The sequence below is a fragment of the Megachile rotundata genome, chromosome 7, assembly GCF_050947335.1.
Source record: "Megachile rotundata isolate GNS110a chromosome 7, iyMegRotu1, whole genome shotgun sequence".
Classification (NCBI taxonomy): Eukaryota; Metazoa; Arthropoda; class Insecta; order Hymenoptera; family Megachilidae; genus Megachile; species Megachile rotundata.
In genome coordinates this window covers 3,960,918-3,986,106 of record NC_134989.1, presented here as the reverse complement: position 1 = coordinate 3,986,106, position 25,189 = coordinate 3,960,918, and the positions used below count along the sequence as shown (strand labels likewise).

General features: G+C 34.0%; 2 protein-coding genes across 2 annotated transcripts in view; both read right to left on the bottom strand.

Annotated features, from left to right (window-relative positions):
• Positions 1–24,142, bottom strand: part of LOC143264809 (uncharacterized) — a 202,884-nt gene extending 178,742 nt beyond the window's left edge. The window contains exon 1 of the mRNA XM_076533679.1: positions 23,501–24,142. The gene's annotated coding sequence lies outside the window, so the exon portion shown is untranslated. The remainder of the gene's footprint in view (positions 1–23,500) is intronic.
• The window catches only part of LOC100878748 (uncharacterized), a 911,930-nt gene that overhangs the window by 644,047 nt on the left and 242,694 nt on the right, over positions 1–25,189 (bottom strand). The gene's annotated exons all lie outside the window — the stretch shown is intronic.

The window sequence follows — 25,189 nt, the reverse complement described above, 5'->3', positions numbered from 1 at the left end:
CTGCGCAGTGGCGCAGTAAGTAAGCGGGCGGTTGGGGCGATCTTTCCACTGTTCGAGAAGTGGATGGATCATGGGCACGGCGCGCTCACGTTCCGGACCACACAGGTACTGTCCGGGCATGGTTGTTTTGCCGAGTACCTGTGTCGGATAGGCAGGGAACAGTCTCCGCAGTGACACCGCTCAGCACACGCTGGGTGAGTGTCCCGCGTTCGCGTGGGAGAGACACGCCCTCCAGTGTGAGGTGGGTAGTGATCTGTCCCCGGGAGGGATCGTTCGGGCCATGTTAGACTTGACCTACAAATGGGAGGCCGTCGTCAAATTCTGCAAGACAGCGGTCTCAAAGAAGGAGGCGGCGGAACGCGATAGGGAACGTCGAGGGGCTCGGCGGATCGCGAGGGTGGTTCGATCAGGGAGAGGGAGAGATCGCCGGTCGTGTGCGGTTAGACCGGCTTCACCGCGTACGGGGACGGGCGTTAGTTGACGGTAGGGGGCGACGCGGCCTCACCGTGTCGCCCGTGGCTCGCCGGGGAGTCACTTTATCGTTAATTAGGCGGTAGGGGCGCTCGAGCGCTATTCGCGAGGGATAGCGACCCCCCTTCGGGAGAGCCGGTCTCTGAAAACGCTGGGGTCGCTCGGCCGCACTGGCCTTGGACGGGGTATCCAAGGTTCATTGCACGTGGCCAAGGGGTGAGACGTTGGCAGGTATGGAAATGCAAACAGCTCAAAAGGGGTGATGGGAAGGGGGTGTCACTCGGTCGGGTTTTATTTCCGGGAAACACTCCCGCTACAGTTGGAGCGGAGGCTTAACCTCCAATCAAAGATGGGTACGCTATGGCACGTAGCGGGGGCGAGTGGAGGATCATTGGTCCCGGTGCCTTCACTCGGTTAACTCGCGATGAGGGCTCCATGGTCAGGTTTTGGCCGATAGGAATTCGGCATACTCCTCGGTCCTCCCCCGACGGATCGAGGAAACCTATGAAGGTTTCCTGACCAAAAGAAAAAAAAAAAAGATTAGGCTTAAATGGGATTACAGTCAAATTGGATTAGAATTATATTTGCTTGGAGCTAGATTAGATTTGTGTTAAATTAAATTAGAATTTAATTATGTTAGGCATGTTTAAGTTAGCGTTAAATTAGGTTATGTTTGATTTAGATAATATTATAGTATAGTTAAGTTAAAATAGTTAGAGTTAGGTTCAGTTATGTTAATCAAGTCTATGGGTTATGTGACTTCACTTCAGTTAAGTGAAGTTAGTGTGATTTGAAATAAATTAGTATCGGTTACAAATATTTCTCTTCGATCAAGTTAGAATTAAGTTAGGCTTTAAGTTTCTTATTGAAACCTAATCAGATTTGGACAGATTCATTTCATTTATTTTGAGTTAGATTAGGTTAGATTACTTCAAAATATTTTCATGTACGTTAGGTCCGTATAGGATAAGTTAGTTTATATTAACCCTTTGCGGACGGAGCCGCTCGGCGAACGAGCGTCGCTGTGGACGAGAGGTACGAGATGCGATCATTAAGTTCCGGGATTGTGTCTGCTGTGACAAAACGAATGACACGATTGACATGCGCTCATAGAACATAAGAATAACAATCTTCGAGACATATGACACGAAGTTTTGAAGCGATATCTTTATTGAATCCTGTGTTATACAAGTTTATGATAGCATACGCACGCTCTCCTTTGCGAAATCACGATGGACTCCAAATTGGAACAGAAGGACATAAAAAAAAAAAGAAACATGGAAAATTGTCGTACTTCCTCACCCTCCGTAGTCATCAGATTTGGAACCCTGTTATTTCTTTTTGTTTCCCAAAATGAAATTAAAGCTCAAGGGTCGCCGATTTGACACGGTGGACGAGATTCAACGCGAATTGCAGCAGGTGCTTGACACGCCTCAACAAGAAGACTTCTAGGAAGCTTTCCAAAAATGGCAGAGGCTCTGGGATCGGTGCATAGCTGCACAAGGGGACTACTTTGAAGGGGATAGTAGCCAAATTTGAAACACGTGACTTTATCTGGATATACGGGACCAGTCCCGGAACTTAATGATCGCACCTCGTATTGGAGTGCACAGTAAGGAAAATAAATACGTTGAACGTTTCAAGAAATTGTTCATAAAATCCAAAAAATGTTATAAACAAATAAATTGAAAAAAAATAGGAAAAGAAGTTTGGTTGTGTTTATGTATACGTTTTACATTTCGGCATTGTGTGGTATCGTTCAAAACAGTCACCTATGTGCAAGGCCGGTTTAGCCGTACAAGTTGCACAATAATATCTCGATTCTCTTTTTCCATGCTTTACATTTCGATTAGAACACACTAGACGGTTTTTACTCCTTCCTGTATTATCTCGCCGAATAATATGTAAAAGACCGTTCAGCCTTTCTGCTGTTTCAGAAATCGAAGGATTCTTAGGTTCAGAATCCCGAAAATGTTGGGCGGCTATATGCCTACACGCGTCCGGAACGGTAAAAAGGCTTGGGCGGCTATATGCCGACACTCGTTCGCAAAGGGTTAAATGATGCATTTGTTTGATTATGTTCGATCATGTATACATTGGATCAAATTAGATTATGTGTAAGTTAGACTAAATTAGGTCAAGTTAGAACAGGTTAAATTTTTTAGATTATATGTATTCAGATTAGACGAGCATTTAGTCGAATTATGTCATTTGTTTAATCTTCATATGTCAATTTCAAATTAGAGCAATAAATCTGGTACTGTTTAATTGCATTCTACATTTCACTCGTGTCAGTTTTTCACATATACATCTTAACGGTGTTATCGATGCATTGAATCGTTATCAACATTTGTCTATATTCATATTTGCAGTTATTCTACTTATTCAATCCAACATTTAGTTATGGATGATGCATAACGGTCAAAAAATTGATTCACGCGCAGGAAAAAGCGATGGCGAGGACTTTTCTGTCGAAAGTTTACGACACCGATTCTATTGCCACGATAAATCTTTATGGTCGTGCTTTATGACGCGTCGCGCAGCCTCGTACCGGTGAAATTACTTTTATGAAAATCGCGAAACGATGAACGAGTGTCGCGGAAGCTGTGATCGATTGCGCTAATGCTCGCTACACGGTGCAGATTATGGGGAAGAATGTCGAAGGGAGTCCTGTGTCAATATAAAAGATGGAGTATGTACACCCCCACTCCAAACTAATAGGACAAGTAGCGAAATTTTATAAAGATATTCGTTTTATTACAATATTTGAAATACATTGTTAAAGGAAACTAGCATTTTTATGTAATTACTATGCATATAATATACTTGTACCATAATTTACTTAAAACTGTATCAAGATGGTTAACTGCAATTAAACCTTCTATTTGTTTATATACAGAGTTGTGACGTGTTGACAACAGACATTTTTTAATATTTTTTTTTATTTATTTGGAATGTGATTAAGAAATTGTTTCTTAATCAGTGCAGCACTTTCAGATAATAGTAACGTTCAGCACCATCTTAACCTGTGACAAATCTTACTCGAATTTTTAATATCGTTCAATTAGGAATTTAAGTCCAATTATAACGTGCATAGTCAAGGTTTGCTGAATGCTAAATTGACACAACATTTCAATTTCTTTTTGGTTTCAATATTGTAGCAGTGATTAGTTTATTCCGACTGACGAGCCCGGTAAATAAATCATAAGGTAAGGGGTTAAAACTTATTAGTTTATCCTGCGAAATTATATTTATAATAATTTTAATTACATTAAATGTATAACAAACAAAATATTTGTTAGGCATAACATGAACTTAAACTTGGGCCAAAAAAAAGGGTATACATAAAAATAATATAAATGCTAAAAAAGTTTGATTCAAAATAGTGTAATCAAATAAAAATATGAACAAACATAGAGACCCATATTTACAGTTATTACTACAATTAATTACTTTAAAATAAATATCTGTTAAAAATAGTCTTTGGAAATATTAAAACTTGGCAAGAAAGCAAAGGTAGATCCGTATAAACTCAAGGTTCTGGGGCAAGGGCCGAGAGGTCAAACTCAGTCCTCTTACCAAAGGCAAGGATGCCTTCCCCACTCCGTGGCCAGATCCTTAAGGAACAACGTTCCTATACATTTAGATAAAGCAATAACAAACTGACAAAAAACACAGTCCTGCGACATCTGATGATCACTCGACTCCAAGTCAATAGCCATCATCTGTCGCCTCACTTAGACTCTCATAAACAACCTCTCGCATAGACCTCACACGGTCTATCCCTATTGTTACGTTCCGAACAGGAATCTTTTTCAAAATTTCCTTTGTAGTTTTGACCGACCGGATGTGTATCGATAATGCGTATTGCATTCTGGGAACACCCTGATCGAACACAGTAACGGTCTTTCAATGTTTATTAGATAGACTATCTTTTGGCGACTAAACTATGATTGTTAATATAACACATTCCTTCCTTGAAATCAACGTGGTCCCACGGCCAAAATCTTAGATCATTTCATTTCTCCGAACCGCCGAATATAAACGGAAGTCGCACTCGTGTGGTCCGATAACGCGAAGCGTTCGAGAATGTTCCTCAAGGGCTCACGACGCAATATAAAATTGTAATAGAAATAGTCTTTGCAACACTACAAAATTATATAAATTACCCATAGTATTTCTTTATACCGTTATTATTAATACGCACACGTCAATCAGTTCCACAATAGTTACAGTACCGAGCGCGATTTAACTTTAATAATTGTAAAACGAAATAGATAATGTTTCATTCTAAATTTTTATAATGTACACAGATTAACATTTTATATTGTATTGGTTATGCATGTAAAATTATTCAATAGCTAATTAACAATCCGTAGCTCAAGAGTAAAGGAAAGAACTATATAGAAAGAGAGAAAGATAAGAGCTGGACAAGGGAAGAACACATGCATCCACCATCACCACCTAATTAATGAATCACGGTCTCTTACGCATTAGCCTCGCAGCCTAATTCGTTAGGCGCATATCAATGCAACATAAACAATTTCGGACTAGGCCCACTCTGGTCTTCTCCGAGAGGTGCAAGTTGCGACACTCTTCGGTGTATAATCGCGAGGTGCGTGTCGAGGGTCCGTGAAGTGGCTTAGAGACGAGTTTGTTCTTGAATTTGTTAAAGTGCAAAATTCAGACAAAGACTCTATCTTCACGTAAAGCTTTCGCGTTAAATAATCACGTTAATAATCACATTAAATTTTCAATTCAATTAATTATTCTATTTTTCCATTTAATTACATTCAATTTTATTCTTTTAATTTTTAAAGTATAATTTTATTTTATAGTTTAATTGAATTTCACAATTGGCCAGTTCAAAATTCTCATTGGTGGAGCGTTTTCATGTGTGTGTGTTCTTCCCAGGAACCAGGCGTAGTTGGCATTTCACGTTTTGCAAGAGGTTGATTAATTCTAAATTCATACAAATACAGACATTTTGGTGAGTTGTTTCCTTTATTCTTCCAGCTATTTTATGAATTTTTCGGCAAGTAGATCCAGTAGTTAATTATTTAACTTTGGGATTTCCCTCATTGGATTATAAAATTATTTTGTATTTGAATAATTGTTTCTCCTTCGAATCTACGAATTGCGCGTCTCGGATATTTACAATATTTCTGTTCAGTTCATTGTGATTTACATTATATTACATACGCTACCATTCTAATCTCTTCATATTTTATAAAATATAATCTTTTGTATCTTTTAATTAGTTTGAATTACATTTCTTTTATTGCCTCCGTCATATCCTATAATCATTGCGATCTTGTGAAAGGGCCCGTATGGGACTAGCGTATCTCCGGATCCACAAAACATTAAGTCCCGTTAACAATTAATATTGTTAGGGCAAACAAATCTTCGAGGCTTTATACGCGCGCTTCCCGCACGTAACACTATCATAAATCGTTCAAAGGCAAAATAGCACAGGCTAATTGCCCTCGACGACCTTCCAAAATACGTTGATGCTAACATATCAGTAATTGAAATCCATTTTTACTGAAATAATACATAACAGCAAAGTCAAGAATTATGTGAGGTGATATCATTGAGTCATTAAATCGAAGCTCCAGAGAATATGATAAATAGAATTTCTGCAATTTATAAATCGTAGAATAATCTAGAGATAACATCTGTTACATACAATTACCTCTAATCATTTCATTAGAATTTTCATTTCACATTAAATAACAGAATTAACATAGCATTAATGAAACTTCTTCCTCGATGCACTTAGGCATCTATGCATTCCAAGCTTTCGTAATACGAATCAATAAATAATTTTTACGGTAATTCTAGCTATAAAGAGCAATTTAACCCCTGCATGGTAATTGAAATATGTAATTATAAAACTTGCACAACTTTATCGTGATGGATTACACTGATACGACAGATACATAAAATTAGACATTCAATGAGACTTATTTGTTAACGAAAATGTTTAAAATTGAAAAAAGCATTTAAAATATTTGATATAGTGAGAGAGTGAAACAATGAAATAGCGAACTACCGAACTACTGAAATAAAAAAATACAGAAATACAGAAATATTGAAATATCGAAATATAAAAATATCGATCTACCAAAGTATCGGAATATTGATGTACCAAAATATCGAAATATCGATTTACCGAAATATCGAAACATCGATGTACCGAAATATCGAAGTATCGAAGTATCAAAATATCGAAATATCGAAATATCGAAATATCGAAATATCAAAACATCTAAATATAAAAATACAAAAATACTAAAAAATGTTTAAATTGGCTATGTTCCGTGGAGTTACAAATATACAGGGTGTCCGCGCCAAAGTGTTACACCTTAATATCTCATGAACTATTGATGTCACGAAAAAGTGCTTATATGGAAATTGCAGGGTAAAAGAGGCCCTATGTTTTGGCAGAAGCAAAATTTTTTTATTGTTATTAATGTAAAAGATATGATGGTGAAGTTTCGTTTTTTTAAATGGAACTATAATTTTTTTCTCGATCAGGCGATAGTGCTTTTCAAGACGAATTCATCAAGGTTTTATGTACTTACCCGATTTTTATTAGGTTTCGAGATATAACGCTTAGAAATTTACTGATTTTTAGCAGTGACATCTCGGTTTGACGAGTAAGTCATAAAAACGATCTTATTGTTACGGTAAGTGCCGCTGGTTTGACTCTGCCTGCCGAAACAGATAGGCGGGGTGTATGGTCAAAATGGCAGGTCCGAAGAGTAAGAAACGTGAAAAGTATTGTCCATTACGGTTTAAGTTTTCCGTATCGAGGATGATATTAATTGTAATTTGGAAGGTTGGGACATTTATTTAAATGTTTCAGTACAAGGTAGGTATAAAGACAATTTAACAAAAAATAATATGCAAAAAATTTATTCCACGTGCTTTCCGCTATTTGAAATACAAGTTTGTATACGTTTTACAAATTCGTTCTCGACGTTTTCCATAATTTCGCACGGGATATTTACGCATGCATTGTGTATTCTATTTTTCAAGTCAGTTATATTGTTAAATTGTCTTTATACCTACCTTGTACTGAAACATTTAAATAAATGTCCCAACCTTCCAAATTACAATTAATATCATCTTCGATACGGAAAACTTAAACCGTAATGGACAATACTTTTCACGTTTCTTACTCTTCGGACCTGCCATTTTGACCATACACCCCGCCTATCTGTTTCGGCAGGCAGAGTCAAACCAGCGGCACTTACCGTAACAATAAGATCGTTTTTATGACTTACTCGTCAAACCGAGATGTCACTGCTGAAAATCAGTAAATTTCTAAGCGTTATATCTCGAAAACTAATAAAAATCGGGTAAGTACATAAAACCTTGATGAATTCGTCTTGAAAAGCACTATCGCCTGATCGAGAAAAAATTATAGTTCCATTTAAAAAAACGAAACTTCACCATCATATCTTTTATATTAATAACAATAAAAAAATTTTGCTTCTGCCAAAACATAGGGCCTCTTTTACCCTGCAATTTCCATATAAGCACTTTTTCGTGACATCAATAGTTCATGAGATATTAAGGTGTAACACTTTGGCGCGGACACCCTGTATAGTCATAACATGAAATACAGTCCACTCATTTTTTCAAATAATCTCTGTAATTGTTGTCTTGTTCGTCGTATGTAAATTGATGAAATTGATTCTCAAAATTCTGAACTGGCTTGCACCATCTCTGAATCTCTGTCCCGTGTCTTCACCAAACCTCCTGTGGTGCTTTCTACGAAATCAGAGATGGGTCCTATCAAGAGGTCCTCTCATTAAGCATACTTCAAGGACGTGGGTTCCCAATGTATCGGGCTTGAACCATATACCAGTTACCACGTGCACCGCAGCAGCAGGATTTATGGCGGGCATACAATGGAAGTGTCTACGGTTGTTCAAAACTAACCTGTCATATCTTTTCGAAGGTCAAACAACCACTTGATTGGTTACCTTTGATGACATTCATGCTAGACCAACTTCCGGAAGCTCAATCGCTAATCAGATTGGACAGGACAGAGAGATGAATCAGTTTACAAGAAACCGATAAGAGAACAAGTTCAGTTCAGACAATTGTAAATAATACTTCAATCTATAATGAACAGACACGTTCAGAGTGAAAAGGTTTCGAATTGACGATCACTTGCAGTCGTCTAGCTTTCGGAGCAGCGTCGTTTAGCAATTGAATTCCAATCTTTCTTACCAAGTGATATTTCATTTTAAAAGAAAAGCTTTAATAACATTTGAAACATCCTTACCTCCGTAAAAGGAGTAAAGAAACGCGAATAGTGCAAAAGTTAATCCAGGAATTAACGATCAAACATCGCGTTATTGAACAGGCTAAAATATAATTGTCTAAATCTACCTTTCAATAATTCATGGTATATGTACTTACGTAAGATAACATTTATTACGCTTCATAAAGTACAGTTACACAAAATATAAATGCTAAAAAAGTTTATTTCAACAATTCATGAAATATATACGTAATTATTACGTGATATAATGTCTATTACGTTTTATTTTGCGTATAACGAACGAAATTAATGCATTTGTCGGTACGATGATAACGAACACCATTACTTTTGTACAAATAATTTTATTGTTCCCTCGAAGATTTATGACCAGACTCGAGTCGTGTTTTATTTTTTGTCGAAGCTTGTACCACCGGTTAGGTTGGTTGGTCCACTGAATGAACGAATGGCAATCCTTTGCGAGACCAGATCGACGATAGTGACGAATTAGTACCACATGAGGTATTCGAGAAACAATTTCTCTACTATAGAAAGTGATATTAATACTCTAAACGCACTATCTATGAATACATTTATAAAACGTAGTTTCAAACAAATTATTTCCTTGTTCTAATTTGTTAGCTCACTCTGATGGGTGTTTCATTTGTACCCTGAACATTTACTCACAGTTTAAGAAGCTTAGAAACAATTTAAACGAATATGAGTTCTGCTTGTTTTTGGAAAAAAGAACTTTTATTGTTAGTTTTAAAACAATAAAAAGCTGGTAATTTTTTTAATTTTAAAATTTGATATCTACAAATTCTCAAAATCAAATCACTATACTCTCAAATTTACAAGGCTCTAAAAGTCAATTCATTAACTGCAAATTTCGGAAATGACAAGTTTCTCAAGTTTTTAAGAATACAAATTTCAAGCTTACAAATCTCTCAAATTCACAAATTTTCAAATATTCGGATCCTTAAATTTTCAAATCTTTCGGAACTTTAAAAATTTCCGAATCCAAAATATCAAACTTCAAAAATTTCTACATTTCAAAGTACTAAAACTACAAAATTAAAAAATTTCCATGTTCTTATACCTCCAAATACTCATATTTCCAAATTTTTTGATTATCAGCTTAAAAATTCCGAATTTTCTAAATTCAAAATTCCAGAATTCCAAGATTCTAATTTCAAATTTCAAATTTCTAAGATTCCAAAATCCCAAAATTGAAAATTGAAAATTGAAAATTGAAAATTGAAAATTCAAAATTCAAAATTTAAAAATTTCAAACTCTAAAGTTCTCAAATTCCGTAATTCCTCTCCAACTTCGTGTACATCCAAATCCTTAAATTTTCAAATCCAGAATACAAAAATTTTCAAAATTCATGAATTGTTATATTTTTAAACCTCTAAAAGTTAAATTTCTCAAACTTCAAAATTCTCCAATTTCTAAATATCCAATTAAAGCGTATCGTGTCCAGTACTTTTTTCATTCCAATAATGTCTATTAAAGGCACCAAAATCTAGTTACACCAATATTCTAAATCCACCATCTATCTCACCAATTTAAAAAAAGACACATACAAAGTGTCCAAGTAAGTTCGTACTAAAAAAATAAATATTACAGTGATCAAATACATAAAATAATTCATATAAATTTATGTTAAAAAATGCTTTATCGAAAAGATATGTGTTCTCGAAGATATGTATAATTTACTGTGTCAGATGTAGAAAAATGTTCGAAAATTTCGACCTCTGCAAAAGTGCAGCTTTCCATTCACATAATCAATGGTTACCGAACTCTTTCAAATATTCCAATTGTACTGAAGATAATAGTAAATGCATTTTAAACACATTACCAAAGTAATTCATGTAAATAATAATTATCATTGACAATTATAATACATATATCATTTTGTACAACAAACTGTAACACATAAGATACCAATTGATCAGTCTTCAGAAAACATACAAAAAGAAGCTTTTTGTAAGATGTACACTTCTGATGAATGTGAACTTCAGACGTGACTACATCTGTCAGTTAAATTTTAAAACTCATTAATGTAAGTAATATGCCGTTATATTTCTATTCCCATAATTTTTTTGTTAAAAACAGCTGTACAATTCAGATAAAAAAGTTCGTACGTTATGAACATTTTGCGAATAAAATATATTTCTTCTATTGTATAAGTGGTCAGCTGCTAAGGATTAGGAGGCGAATTACTATTTCTTTAATTTTTAAGAGTGGTTCATTTCTGAAACATTTACCGAATATTTCAATATACTTTTCAAATTTGTATAACTCAACTATTTTTAAGAGATCTGTTGCATATTCTCGGAAAGTTCAAAACATGTCGCCAGGCATCGAACCTCGCTATTTAATGATAAAGCAAACGGTTATCATTTCGCGGTTCACGTGAAAGATTTCTTTTAACTGGTCAGCTATTAGTGGCATTACCTGGAGCTTACATATATGAACCTTTTTCATCTAGTTGACCACAGTAATACGTACTATATTATTGGTTTCAATCTTTTTGAATACCCTATATGTATATCCTCTTAACATTCAAACTGAAGAATACAGAAAGAGAAAAATCTAAATAAAATTTGCACCACAGCTGCAGAAATGTGTTATAGTATTTTGGGAAGAATTCGAGGATTTCGTCATCGTGAAAAAATTTTCTGAAAGCAGTTCTCTGCGTGCTAATCAGTTTTCTAGCTAGTTTCAGCAACGATACTCGTTGAAAATAATCGAGTCCAGCTGCTAAACGAGTTTTACAACTCGTGCGATAAAAAATAACAGGTAAACGACTCGCAAACTGATGATTATACCAGAAGCAAATATTAACAGCCGACTTCAGAAACATCAAAATGTGTAATACAAGATAAATAGTCGATGAAATAACAGTGTCGTTTAAGTGTACTTCGGACAAGGATTTAGTTAGAAAAAAACAGTACTGTTGACTGTAAGAGTAAATCAAAATGTGTGTCGATAACCATCGACGTGAAAGCATCGGAAAAAGCTTGGACAATGTATCGAACAAGTGCAATACGTTAAAGTAAACGAGCATTGCATAAATCAAATCTGCACAGATGAACGTAACGACATTGGAACGTCCATTAAAAATGGATTTCGAGCTTAATGACTAGCCTGTTTGATCGCCAATATTATCGACCTTCATCTTGTGTATGCACACTAAGGTATTCATAGACAATCTAGATTATTAAGGCCGTCTTCCATGAAATGGTTCGAAACCGTACAGTAGGACGAGTGTGATTGATTCGGGACACATAAACTCATATTCGTAATGCAGTCTCCATTTTCAAATTTTACTCAGTTCCAAAATTTGTAAATTTCTTAAATTGTTAATTTTGCGAATTTCATATATTTTTCAAATATTTTCATTTAAAAACTCCTACATTTCTAACGTCTTTAAATTTTTTAATTCATAATTGTTAAACTTCGGAGTCTTCAAATTTCTAGATTTTCAGATTTCGGAATTTCTAATTTTCAAAAGCCCAAATTTTCAATTTCGCATCTTAAAATTCTTAAATTTCCAGATTCTTGTATTTTCGAGTTTCTAAACTTCATTTTTTATATTTGCAATTTTGTAAATTTATGCATTTAAAAATCCTCAAATTACTAAATTCCTATGTCCAGATATTACCAAATCTTTATATACCTAAATTTTAAAGTTCCCAAACGCCTGAATTCTGATACTTCCACATTTTTATGTTCCTAGCTTTTAAAACCTCCAAGTCCCTAAATTTTCAATCTCTGAAATACCCCGGTTTCCACAATTTTTAATTCCGAAAATTTCGAAATTTCATAGTCCCTAAATTCTCAAGTTTTCATATTTTCAAATTCGCAAATATTCAAGTTCCCCAATTCTCAAATTACTACATATATTATCAAAAGTCAAAGATTCAATATTTTCAAGTTTTAAAATTATCAAGCTCTTAAATCTCCCAATTTCTAATTTCCGAATTACCCGAATCCCAAATTCCCACATTCCCAAATTTCCAAATCTCTAGAACTCCACATTTTCAATTTCCTTAAATCCGAATTCACAATTACATAGATTTCTATATTGTTCAGCCTACAAATTACCATATTAAAACTATTCAAATATCCTCGTTCCTAACTTTCCAAATTCGAAAACGGATCTACCCGACAATGTATCGAAAGTCAAATATAACTGTCTATCTCTCAGTTTGCATGAAAATGATCCCATTTATGCGTATATTAAACACAACTGTTAAATGCAAACATTTTGTACCGAAAGACATACAGAAAGTAACGCAATACAGGTTTTAATTACTTCGTCACGAGAACACATTTGAACAGTTTCACACGCGGTTTATTGCTTTCGCTATCGTTCAACGAACAGACTTGCCTCGGGGGCATTCGAGAGGGGTATCGGGAGGGCGGCTTAACTAATTTTTAGCCCCCTTCCTGCTGACCAGTTCTCTCTACACGAAGCCGCCATCGACGTTTGCTGTGCCCAGGTAAATTCGACTGTACACGTCTGTCACATTGTGGAGGAACAGTGTCCGAATAAAAACGATAACATATCAAGTATTCATACTGCTTTGCTATTTCGACATGTCACGTTTCATTCATTTTGTCAATAATTATTGAGCGCAATATTTTTATCGCTTTTATTTATGCTGAATTGTAGATTGCTTAGAATGTCAATACAAGTACGCGTATATTATCAATATTTCAGAGTTCTCATGGTCTATGTATTTCTGGGTTCGCAGGGTCATATTGCCAATATTTTAGGGTTTTCATGATCACATTATGCTGTCAATAAGTCAGGGTTTTCATGATCGGTATACATTGTCAATATTTCAGGGTCCTCATAATCAGAGCATGTTGTTAATATTTTAGTACCCTTAATTTATATTGAGAATCTAAAAACATTGACACTATCTATTTATAAGTTGAAGTACGGTTATAAGATAATTTCTAATCTTGAATTTATTTCAATTTTAGTGCTGAAGCACTTAATTGTAACAATAATACAATTTTAATTTTCAATATATCTTGTCTTTCAAATTCACAAATAGGCAAAAAGGAGACAGTTTGAAACTTTCAAATTGTTCGACATATGAATTTTTAAATTTCTCCATTTCCAATGTTAAGTATTAATATTAGCTCCGTACCTGACAGCCAGAATATCCCAATACCAGTTTCGTACTTGCTTTCTGTTTAATCGATTTACTTATAAGAAATGCGTAAATACTCTTATTTTTCTACCTTTTTTGAAAAGTAACAGAAATGGACTTGGGTCTGGTTCTCCAGTACGGAACTGATACTTAATAACAGTATAACTCTATAGTTATGTAACAATTATTTATATACAAAAAATGAATAAGCACTTTTATTTTTGTACCTTTCTTGAAAAATAACAAAAATGGACTTCGGTCAGGTTCTCAAGTAGGGAACTGATACTTAATAACAGTATAACTCTATAGGTATGTAGCAATTATTTATATACAAGAAATGAATAAGTACTTTTATTTTTCTAATTTTTTTTTTAAAGTAAAAAGTATACTTGATCTGGCTCTCAACTATAGAACTGATAATCAATAACAGTATAACTCTATAATTATGTAGCAATTATTTATATACAAGAAATGGATAAGTAGTCTTGTTTTATTACTTTTCTGAAAAGCAATAGAAATGGACATGAGTTAGGTTCTCAAGCACAAAACGATAGACAATGACAGAATAACTCTATAGTTATGTAGCAATTGTTATTTAATTATAAAACCAAAGTACACATAAAAATTCCAGTTGAATCAGTTATGTACATAAACCAGTTAAATGCTACGGAACTTAATCCAAACAATGAATTTGTGGCAAACTATTCTTCAATATTTATGACTCAATCTGTGAACTCAAATAACGTCAAAGAACAAACTCCCAACGATTTTACCAGAAAGGTAAAAGCTTCGAGAATAAAATTGCATTGTATCTAAAAGAGCCGAAAACCGCAGCATGGTAAAATTAAGTCCGCGCTATGTTTCATCCCGTCGTCGGTTTCATAGAGTTCGTACAAATTTAATTCTAATCCCGCGCACGTTTGTACAACACACCAGTGGAACCAGTTCTCAAAGAGAGATCCTAGCAGCTGTACATCGCCGAGTGGGTTATCTAATTTTCAACCCCAGGTACCACGTGAATGGGCGTAAGTTAGGTACAATAGTTCGGCCCAGGTGAATGGAAAAGACACCTTGGCGCCGAGCAGAGCGCATTGTTCGAAAGAACAGACTGCAAGGGGCGCAAAATTGTATAGGGTGGCTCGGCACCACCATATTAAACGGGCAGAGGTCTTGCCGAAATTATTAATTAAGCTTGCTGCGCACGGATATCCTCGTGCACCCGGATATCCGTGACTCGCGTGCACTTCGTGGCAGCTTGTTAAAATGCGTGAACACGATGTGTACGTATCGTTTACGCATCTGTTTCATAGATCGTAAGATATTTTTACCGACCTACGCTCACCTACGATGAATCGTGATTACGTTCACGATTAACGACGTAGTTTAACGTTGCGTACTATCGCAAGCTCATCATATATAGAGTGTCAAGCTTACAACGATCTCCTTTATGTAGAAAATGATACCAGAATACTTTTCGAACACAGATCGCTGCATAAATATACCAATTTGATTTTATTAATCTGATAAAATCTGAAATAATTTTATTAATTTGAAAGTTATTTCGTGTGTACAACGAACTATGTAAAGGGATTTGGAGTATTAACGTTCATTCAGCTGATTGGCATATATTTGCTTAGAAATTAATTCCCAAATATATTTTTCATATAATTTCATATATAATTCAAAAATTTCATTGTGTTTTATGTACGGAAATACGAAACTTAATAATTTATCCAACCGTGGCAAATTACATCGCAAAATTCGATTTGGCACACTACCAATAAAATCTTTCACTATATTTTCCCAGACACTGTTTCATGTGTCAGCTGTCGTAAGTTTTAATTCATTTACATTTGAACATGTATAACTATTTGAAAAATCATAAGAATATTCTCTATAAATTCCCTACATATTGCAGTTATTCTTTAGACCTTATGAATTGGTAAAGAATGCTGAAAAGCACAAATCACTTAAAACATACGAGATTGATATATTTATACAATTCACTGTAGAATTATTTCACGGTATTATTTCTTCAAATTACGTTTTGAGATGTTTTTTATCATGCACATCTTGTTACATACTTATTCGACACACTGTTTTCTTTTAAGTGTAACACAAAGGATAAATAATACGATTGTTTCATGCTAAGGGGAAACGACATTTGAAATTGTAATACGATTACGATTGCAATTAGACCCTCGTTACGATGTGTAGAGAATTCCGTAAATGAGCATGGCATTCATGAATTTTCATAGAAATTGTAAAACATTTTTACATTTAAGGATACGGGTTACGCTTTCGATTGTACGGGCGTTTGTCGCGAGGATTCTCACAAACAGATAAATTAATATGTATCATTATTTAACATGGATTTAACTATAGATAATGTTCATTTAACAAGTCTTTCACATTAAAACTCACAATAAACATTGAATTAGCAATTAAATTCGCAACCTCCGTATCCTTTTTTTGTGGAGAATTATTCGTTGAAATCTAATTTTAACTTAAAATAAGCAACGTTTGCGTAAATACAATCGTTTAATATATTTCCAGTCATTTTTAAATTCTGAGATCAAATTCCAGTGATTTTAGGTGGCACATTGCAAATGTATTACGTCGACCACAAGCAGGGAGATTTATCATTCTGATAGCAAAATGTAGGTGTACGTATCGGTAGTTTTATCATTCTTACACAACCGATTATCAGTTTGTCATTGATAGGAGCAATGCACTTGATTTTTAAATTTAACTAGAGCTTTATCATTATTTTCAATAGATTTCACTTAATTAAGCCGTGTTTATTTATATACAGAGAGTACCACATGTTTGTTCTATTTATAAATCAAATATTAACATGATAGCAAAATATTAGATAACTTTGATATTGTACATGGTCGTTTTGGATAATTGCAATTTTGAAATAGCCAACATATCAGCCAAATCCCTGCATATTTTATGTGTTGAATTACATAATAATAAGTATGTACACATGTTATTGATACAACATTTATTATTAATGCTGTATCATATTTAATTATTATTTATATTTATTACCTATATTTATTATCAAATAAATTTCGATTAAATTTACGTTAAAAATTATTTTGAATGTGATGTATATATACATTTGCACTCAACAGACTACGATTAAAATTCATTGCATATTTTAATATGCATAAATGTATAACATTAAATCAGCTAAAATTTTACCCCAATAATATAAAGATCACATCTGAATTGTTAAAAACAGCACGTCCACCTATCAATATTCACGCAGAGGTTCAAAAATAAAACAAAGCTGAAATAGACAGAAAATTCTTCCAGAAAAAATCGAAGTATCGCAAGATTATATAACAATGAAAATAAACGTGTCAAGCATTATAACATTGAATTATCTGTCTACTTGCCAATTACTTATTTACTATAAATACAGTACGCATAAAAATATCATTGACCAACAATTTAACATAAAACCAGTATTCCTTGGCAAACGTGTTCACAATAAACAGTGGCATCAAAAACCATTTATAAATATTAATGTTATAACAACAGCATGAAGGAAGAGTTGGATTTTCATCGCTTTCACAAACCATATTCCGTTTTCGTAACGAAATAAATGCATACCACGTGACCTAAATTTCGACGCAGACAAAAAACACCATCGAAAACGTTTTCGTAACGCGACGAAAAAGATCGCACGAAATCGCATTCTACTTTCTTCGCAACGATCATTAAAGTTCACCAATTTATGAATAAGTATATCTTATATTAATTAACAATTACACAACGAATGAATGTACCTTTCGTACACTTATCGTGTTTAATGGCAGAGCATTTTTACGTTTTAATGAACTGTTAATGGTTTCGAATGGACATAAAATTTCACCAGGCTTTTAATTACCACGTTTACGTTACACCAACCAAACAAAACCGGTGAACATAATAATCCATTCCCAGTGATTCGAATTATAAACCGAGAAATTTTCGTTTCCATCGTTTCTGTACAACTACGTTAATAATTAAATTCACTGTGCAAATTAGTAAAACGAAAGTAGATTATTGAAAAGTATGTTTGCAATGAAACGTTATGGTATCAAAGATGATTATATGATATTATATAGGTTATTTAATTCGTCTACATTGAATTTAACATAGATCGACTGAATTTCTTAAAAAAAAAATGAAAGATCATGAATTTATCATTACATGTTCCTAAAAATGCATGAAATTAGCAATCAAGATCCTTTCGAGCGAAAAATTCGCAAGAAACTGGTAATTATATCTGTAGATATTGAGCTGAGCATTTTAGAAAGATTTTATGTAACAATACTGCCTAATTAATTTATCATATTAATTTATCATATCGGATAATAGAACCTTTTGCAGATGGAGGTATTTTTATGGTATTCTAAGCAAAAAATTAATTCGTTAAACTACTCACAATAAGCAGAATTTCAATATAACTATTTATCTGAGGTTATAGGATTTGTCGGATTAGGTAAAATTAGGAAAAGTCTAAAATCTCAGAAAGTATAGAAAATTTCAACATATTGATATTTTAAAAAATAAGATGAGATGAAAATTTCAACATTTTAGAATGTAAAAATATAGGAATTTGAATGTTTGCGTATTTGGAATATTAGGAAGTTTGCAAATTTGATAATTTGATAATTTTTAAACTGGAAGCTTGAAGACAGAAAATTTTTCAGGATTTGGGGATTTGGAAATTTAGATACGTAGAAATCCAAGAGTTTAAAAATATAGAAATTTAAAAATTTAAAATCTTGAGAATTTTCAAATTTTTATACCGAGGAATTCAAAAATTTGTATATTTAGAAATTAGAAAGTTTATCTATTTCAATATTTTAAAATTTTTATTTTAGAGAACTTAATTATTTTTATACCCATAAATTGGACTATTTTTATATGTAGAAATTGATAATCTCTAAACTTCCAATGCAAAGTAAATGAATTATCCTAAAATAGGATAAGACGATAATTAGTTATATTGCCATAGTAAAAACTGAATCTGGAGCATTAAATGTAATATATTTAATACTCCACCGCATCAAATTAATAAGCTATTTTCCAACCCCCTCGAAATGCAATTACGAGATTAAGCAACGTTCAACTTTAACAGCTTTGAAACTCCATTCCATCTTGGAGAAATCACGTCATAAAACTCTGCCAGTTACAATTCTCGAAATCGTTATTACATACCGGGCACAATTCGCTCGAATTGTCCCTAATTGCTTGAAAACTTTGATAATTTGATCGTCACGCCGGTGGTCGAGCAACGAATCAAATTATATAGGCCTCTTCATGGTCGTTCTCGTCTGGTCGCATTTAGGTCATCGCGACGTTTGTTTGCTACGAATTCCGACTCTTGTTCGTTCAGAATATCAAAGAGGATCCTAACCGTGGTTACGTCCTCCGGTGCATGAAAGTATTTCAACGATAGCATGTTCACGAGTAAAACAAATATACTTTTCTTGTTGAATAATGAGAAATTTTTTTGACAGACACTTCAGATCAGCTCAGTACAAACTGAATAAAATGTGTTTACATTTCGAGATCGTCCAGGAACGCTTGCTACGGTGACAGTAAATAGAGTTTAAATACCTGGTACCATCTCTTATTGAATACCTGGATTTCTAGTTGAATAATGACTACTATCTCGAGTTAAATAATTAATACTCTAGTTGAGTAACACATAGGTACCATTTTTCGCTACGATATAAAATAGAAAGTTATCGTCGAGAAATGCTCCAAAAATTCAATCGAAAATTTCTTGTATCTTTAGTAAGTAACCTATATTATCGTTTACTGTAAGTACACGAATTTTCGATCTTTACATATTTTATTCTTAAATTTCTCTTTTATTTTAAGAAGTTGCAAGGTATAATTTTATAAAATTGTTGCGTTTGATTTACTGTATACATATGCGAAATTTAAACAAGATGGGTACTACAAATGTCGCGAGGTTTTTGTGTAAACATTAAAAACCCGCATAAACCATATAATTTCGTTCACTGTTGTCGCGAAGACAACATTCGAGCACGAGGTTGAACTCCCGTGAAACTCGAACAACAGGTGCGTTACCAGCTCGTGTATCAATACGAGAGATATCAAGCCACATTTGCCAAGGAAACTGGGTTAGAAAAATGGTCGAGGCTCCGAGGGACGACTAAGGCACGGACCGATGAACTTGAAAGTAAAGCAATTCGTTGCACCGTTGTCTCCAAGCAATGCCACTTTCGGAATTCTAATTGAGTGGAAATCGTCTGAGGAATATTGAACTCGGAACGCATTATTTCGTCTTTGTGAAATGCGAGACACTTTGATTTATACATTACGAAATTTAGAATGAAAAAGAATGAAATCTAAGGAAATCCGAATTTTGTAACAGCCCATGAAAAGAAATTTTGCAAAAATATTTTATACGATATGAAGAAAGACGTTTAAATAATTGCGCGAAACAGAAGTTTAAAGCACTTGAGATGTAATATAAATTCATAACGAAAACTTTACGCTTCATACATTTTAATTTTTAACTTTACTTTAAAATAGAAAATATATGAAGGAGTAAATATATATACATTCTAAAAACTCGATTGGAAATACTTCTAAAGTTATAATGACAATTTCAATTTAAAGCCAACAGTTTCCGACAGCTAATTTTCACACAAACAAACATTCAAAGTAATCAGAGAAAGTGTTTTACTCCTAAATAGCAGACACAGCTACCTTGAAATAGTCAAACTTCGAAATAACAGTTATGAACAATAATTAATAACCTTAACATATAAACAGACCCAAGTATAAAACTTATTTTGAGTAATTACAAGTTACTCGTTAAAAATTTGTCCATTCAGAATTCAAGAGCAACCACAGAAACTGAAATTTCTTTTGTTCAACCCCATAATCGAACGATTAGCAGACGAGCGTGGAAAAGTAACTAAGCGTAGCTAGGAAAACGATTATTAATTGCGTACTTGAAACATGGTTCCACACGAGACCAATCAGAAACAATGGTCATTAAAAAATCCATTGTACCCTCGAATCAGCGTGACGGTTCTATAATTGAAGTAATTGGAGCGACGCGATGTTGATTCGCATCAACAGGCACCCGAGTGTTCGCATCTCATATGGACGAAGCATGTCCTCTGTTTCTATTTTTTCTTTTTTCGAATTTAGCGTCGCCTTAAAGATCGTCGTCGACATTGGGAGCCTCGACTCTGTGTACCGAGTTATACGAGTGACACGTCGTGACCGTGGGACGACCGACAACCCACGTTTCTTCCAATGATTTATCGTCGATAAAAAATACGAATTTACACCGTCGTGACAAGGAAAGACGCAATAATGATCGAACCTGTGGGAGGAAACGACAATCGACTTCGATTCCGTGTATTGTCGCCTTTAACATTCAGTAAGAATGATATTTGAATTTCCCGCCAAAATATAATTAACTATTCTTGAAAAATATCATATTTTATTCTACTCTGTATTTAATTGTATGACATTCAAACAGATTTCGCGAAGTGAACCAAAGCTTTTAAAGTAATTTTGTTTAAATTAGCTATTTGAAAATTGATTGCAATTTAAGAAACTGCGCTAAAATAAAATATGAATCATAGTCCATGATGATATGCAATTATAAAATTTTATTTTAGGAGACAAGCATATTGTTACAAAGGTTTCGTATAAATTTTAATTTACACAATGAAACACTAAAAATCACGATAGTTACGTAACATCAGGAACGATGTAAACTGCAAAGGATTCTAAATACAATTGCACGGGCTTTATTTGGCTAAATATGGCAGTCGCCGTGCTGCGCCGGTCAGTAACGGTAAATACAATTAAACGTATTCACGATTCGATTGAAAATGCAACGTATCGGCTGACAATCGAAATCTATGATCGAGTTCCTCCCGCTATTTAAATTGGAAGCCCGGCTAAGTTCAGAGGCGTACATTTGCATGACAAAAATACGAGGCATTCTACTCAAAATACAATTTGTCACGCGTCCCACGGTCATTGCACGCGATGTGTCTTACACAACAACACCACAAGTCCAACAAGTTTCATAGCGTTCACGGAAAACGGAGACACTTGTTTTAACTCGTAACTGGCATGGCAGGGTCTATCAAACCCCAGCTAGTTTTTCTTCTTCCGAAAAATGTCAGTTAACTGGTATTTAATCAAAGTGATAAATTTACTCAATTACCTCTTCCTGATTATTTTAACATTTCTATGGAGCTTGTAATACTTTCTACTAGAGGTGCTGCTATTAATTTTATCGACATACTATCGATATTTAACGAGTATTTAACTATATGCTGATAATATTAGCAATATATTGTTCAAGATATCGTTAATGACTGAACTAGCTACTAACTTTGCTATTCAAATCTACTTGTTTTTATATATTAAAATTTTTCTAACCAAACTGAACATAATATCTGTAATTTTATTATTTGAATAGGATTTATCTGATTCAAATTTTGAATATATTTTACATAATTTTAAAGAAGAATAATTAGATGTATATAACATTTAACTTTGTATGAATGTAGATAAGATTGGACTAAGTTGTACCTGTTATCCCAATGTACAGGTTAAGGTTACGTTAGGTTAGTGTAAGGTCAGGTTAAGGTTCCTAATGCGCTGAGGAGGACCACCGTGGGGGTTTTAGCTAGTAAGAATCCGGCATAACCCTGCGCCCTCCCCCAAGGGTGCGGGGTATCTTTTTGAAGATTTCCCCCACGTAAAAAAAAAGTCAGGTTAAGGTTAGATTAGGAACAGGTTAGATTAGTTTCGAGTGGATCAGGTCGCGGTTACATGAGGTCAGGTCATAGGTATGTTAAGCTTACATCAGGTTACATTATACTGGATCAGATTAGATTATCAGATTAGATTAGGTCAGGTAAGTCTACAATAAGTTAAGTCAGATTAAGTTAGGCTTGGTTAGGTTTAGTTAGGACTAGTTATGTTTGTTTAATTTGGGTTTTGTTTAGATAAAGTTAAGGTTATTCACATAAGTATTAAGGTAAGATCGTTTGAACAAGTTTCATTGTTTGTCTACTTATTTTTGTTTGCGCTTTAAAAATGATGTCATGTGCGTTTGAATAAACGTAATTAGATTTGAAATCTGTAATTACATATTCTATATGATTCATTTATTAGACTTAGCGATATTTCAATCGATATTATCGATATCTCGAATCATGAATGAAACTTCAATAGCATCGATATGTTTCGATAAAAGTATCCACAACTCTAGTTTTACTTTTACAACAAAATGACTGCCATATCAATTACGAGTTATCGTTTGACACTAAACATCGGATTTCGATATATATTTGCGTGTCTCTTTTTCTCTCACTGTTCCACAAATAAAGTGTAGTTTGGAACAGGTTTAGAGTCACGTCTCGTGACATTCGCGTTTACTTCACGAGTACCAACACGATGACATTCGAACATATCTCGTGCTATTACATTGATCGTTATTCAAGAAACGTTGGACATGTCTGATAACGACAAATATATAAAATATCGTTTACTCACTCGTCGTCGTCTCTCCGTGTTCACGGTTCGAATGGTAAACAGCAAGCTTCGTAGTAATCCAATGGGCACAACACGACACAAACGTTCTCACAGAATCACAACACGATCAACGGAATCTCACCAGGCACAACAAAACGGAGTCGTCGTTTCCTTCCTCGTTAGAAAATGCAACCGGCGTACTCGAAACACGCGGGAAATTAAACGACGAACGAGTTCGTATTCGAACAAACGTGAACGAGATGTTGTCTCGATGTGAACACCGCGACTACACGCGGTGACACGTTTTTCGGTACACCCTTCGTCGATGACATTAATGTTTATTTACACCGGTTACCCACTCACGGCCTCGAAAGATACGACACAAATACCGGATGAATGCGCGGTACTCACGACCTGCACCGTTCAACCGTTCGCGGCAGACTGACAAGTGACAATCGGAGCCGGCGCAACGCGCCATGCTATCCCTACTCGCGCGCATACGGTTCACGCATGTTCAACGTATGTACCTGGCGTTCAAACGTTCTTTAGATTTATATTTTCAACAAACCATAAATTCTACGTTTCCAACACCTCGTTCCATAACAAATTATTGTTTTCAAAGAGAATAGCTCGCAATGTAAACATACCGCCATGTTTCCCGCTGAAAAGCACCTGTCGCGCCGCCAGGTGGCCGATTTTGAAAACTTTACTTAGGGTCCTCAATAATACTTTAACCCTATTAGATCCTTCCCTTTCTGTAATTAAAAACATTTTTGCCATTGTCCAATATAAACTTTAAAATTTTTTAATTAAATAGTTTGCCATTATTGTCTGCTTCACTACGTGCGTATACCATATGTATAATACTATAGTTGCAGTTAAAAAAAGTTTACTTTAAATTGTTGTATTATACTGAATGGTAAGTGTGATTAACTATTCAAATGCAAAGGGTTAATAAGACTAAATTATGAATTAAAAGCTTTGGTACACCAACATCATTTTTTGTTTCTAGAAATGCACTGGCAATAAAAAGGAGTTGTATTTAATGTTTTATCATTCAAACAACAATAGATCTCATGTATTCACATTACGATTTTGCACACGATTTTAAAGGGTTAAATAAGTACATTAGTTTGTTCAAAATGATCGTATCAAGTTGTTATCAATTCTAGTACAAATTATTTGTTTATTTACTCTCAGTTTTAATTTTAATGTTACACGAGAAGGTCCAAGTAAAATTTTACAAAGTAGAGGGTCCTCTTTATCTTACAGCTATTTCATAGTATTATTAGTTAAAATGTAAGTACGAACATGAAATATAAATTGAACATAATTTATATCTCTAGATTAAATTTATAATGAATAATAACATTAGGAATAAATTTAATGTAATTTATACATATCTATAATATTTATATTTTATGTAAATATAAATTACAAAAATTGAAGTATAAATTCAAATACAAAAATAAAAATAATATAAATATAATGAATGTAACTTGTATGCAGGGTGTCTCACAACTAGTGTAGAATACTATATTTACGTAATTAATAAATATAGAATGGTATATTAAGTTAATATTGAAAGTTGCTTGCCGATATGAAACGAGAACACTTTGATAATATCCAAGAGCAAGGATATAAAGTTGTTTAGTAATTCTAGGTTCTATAACATCAAGGGAAACCTAAGTAGTGCCAAGGATAAGTTTG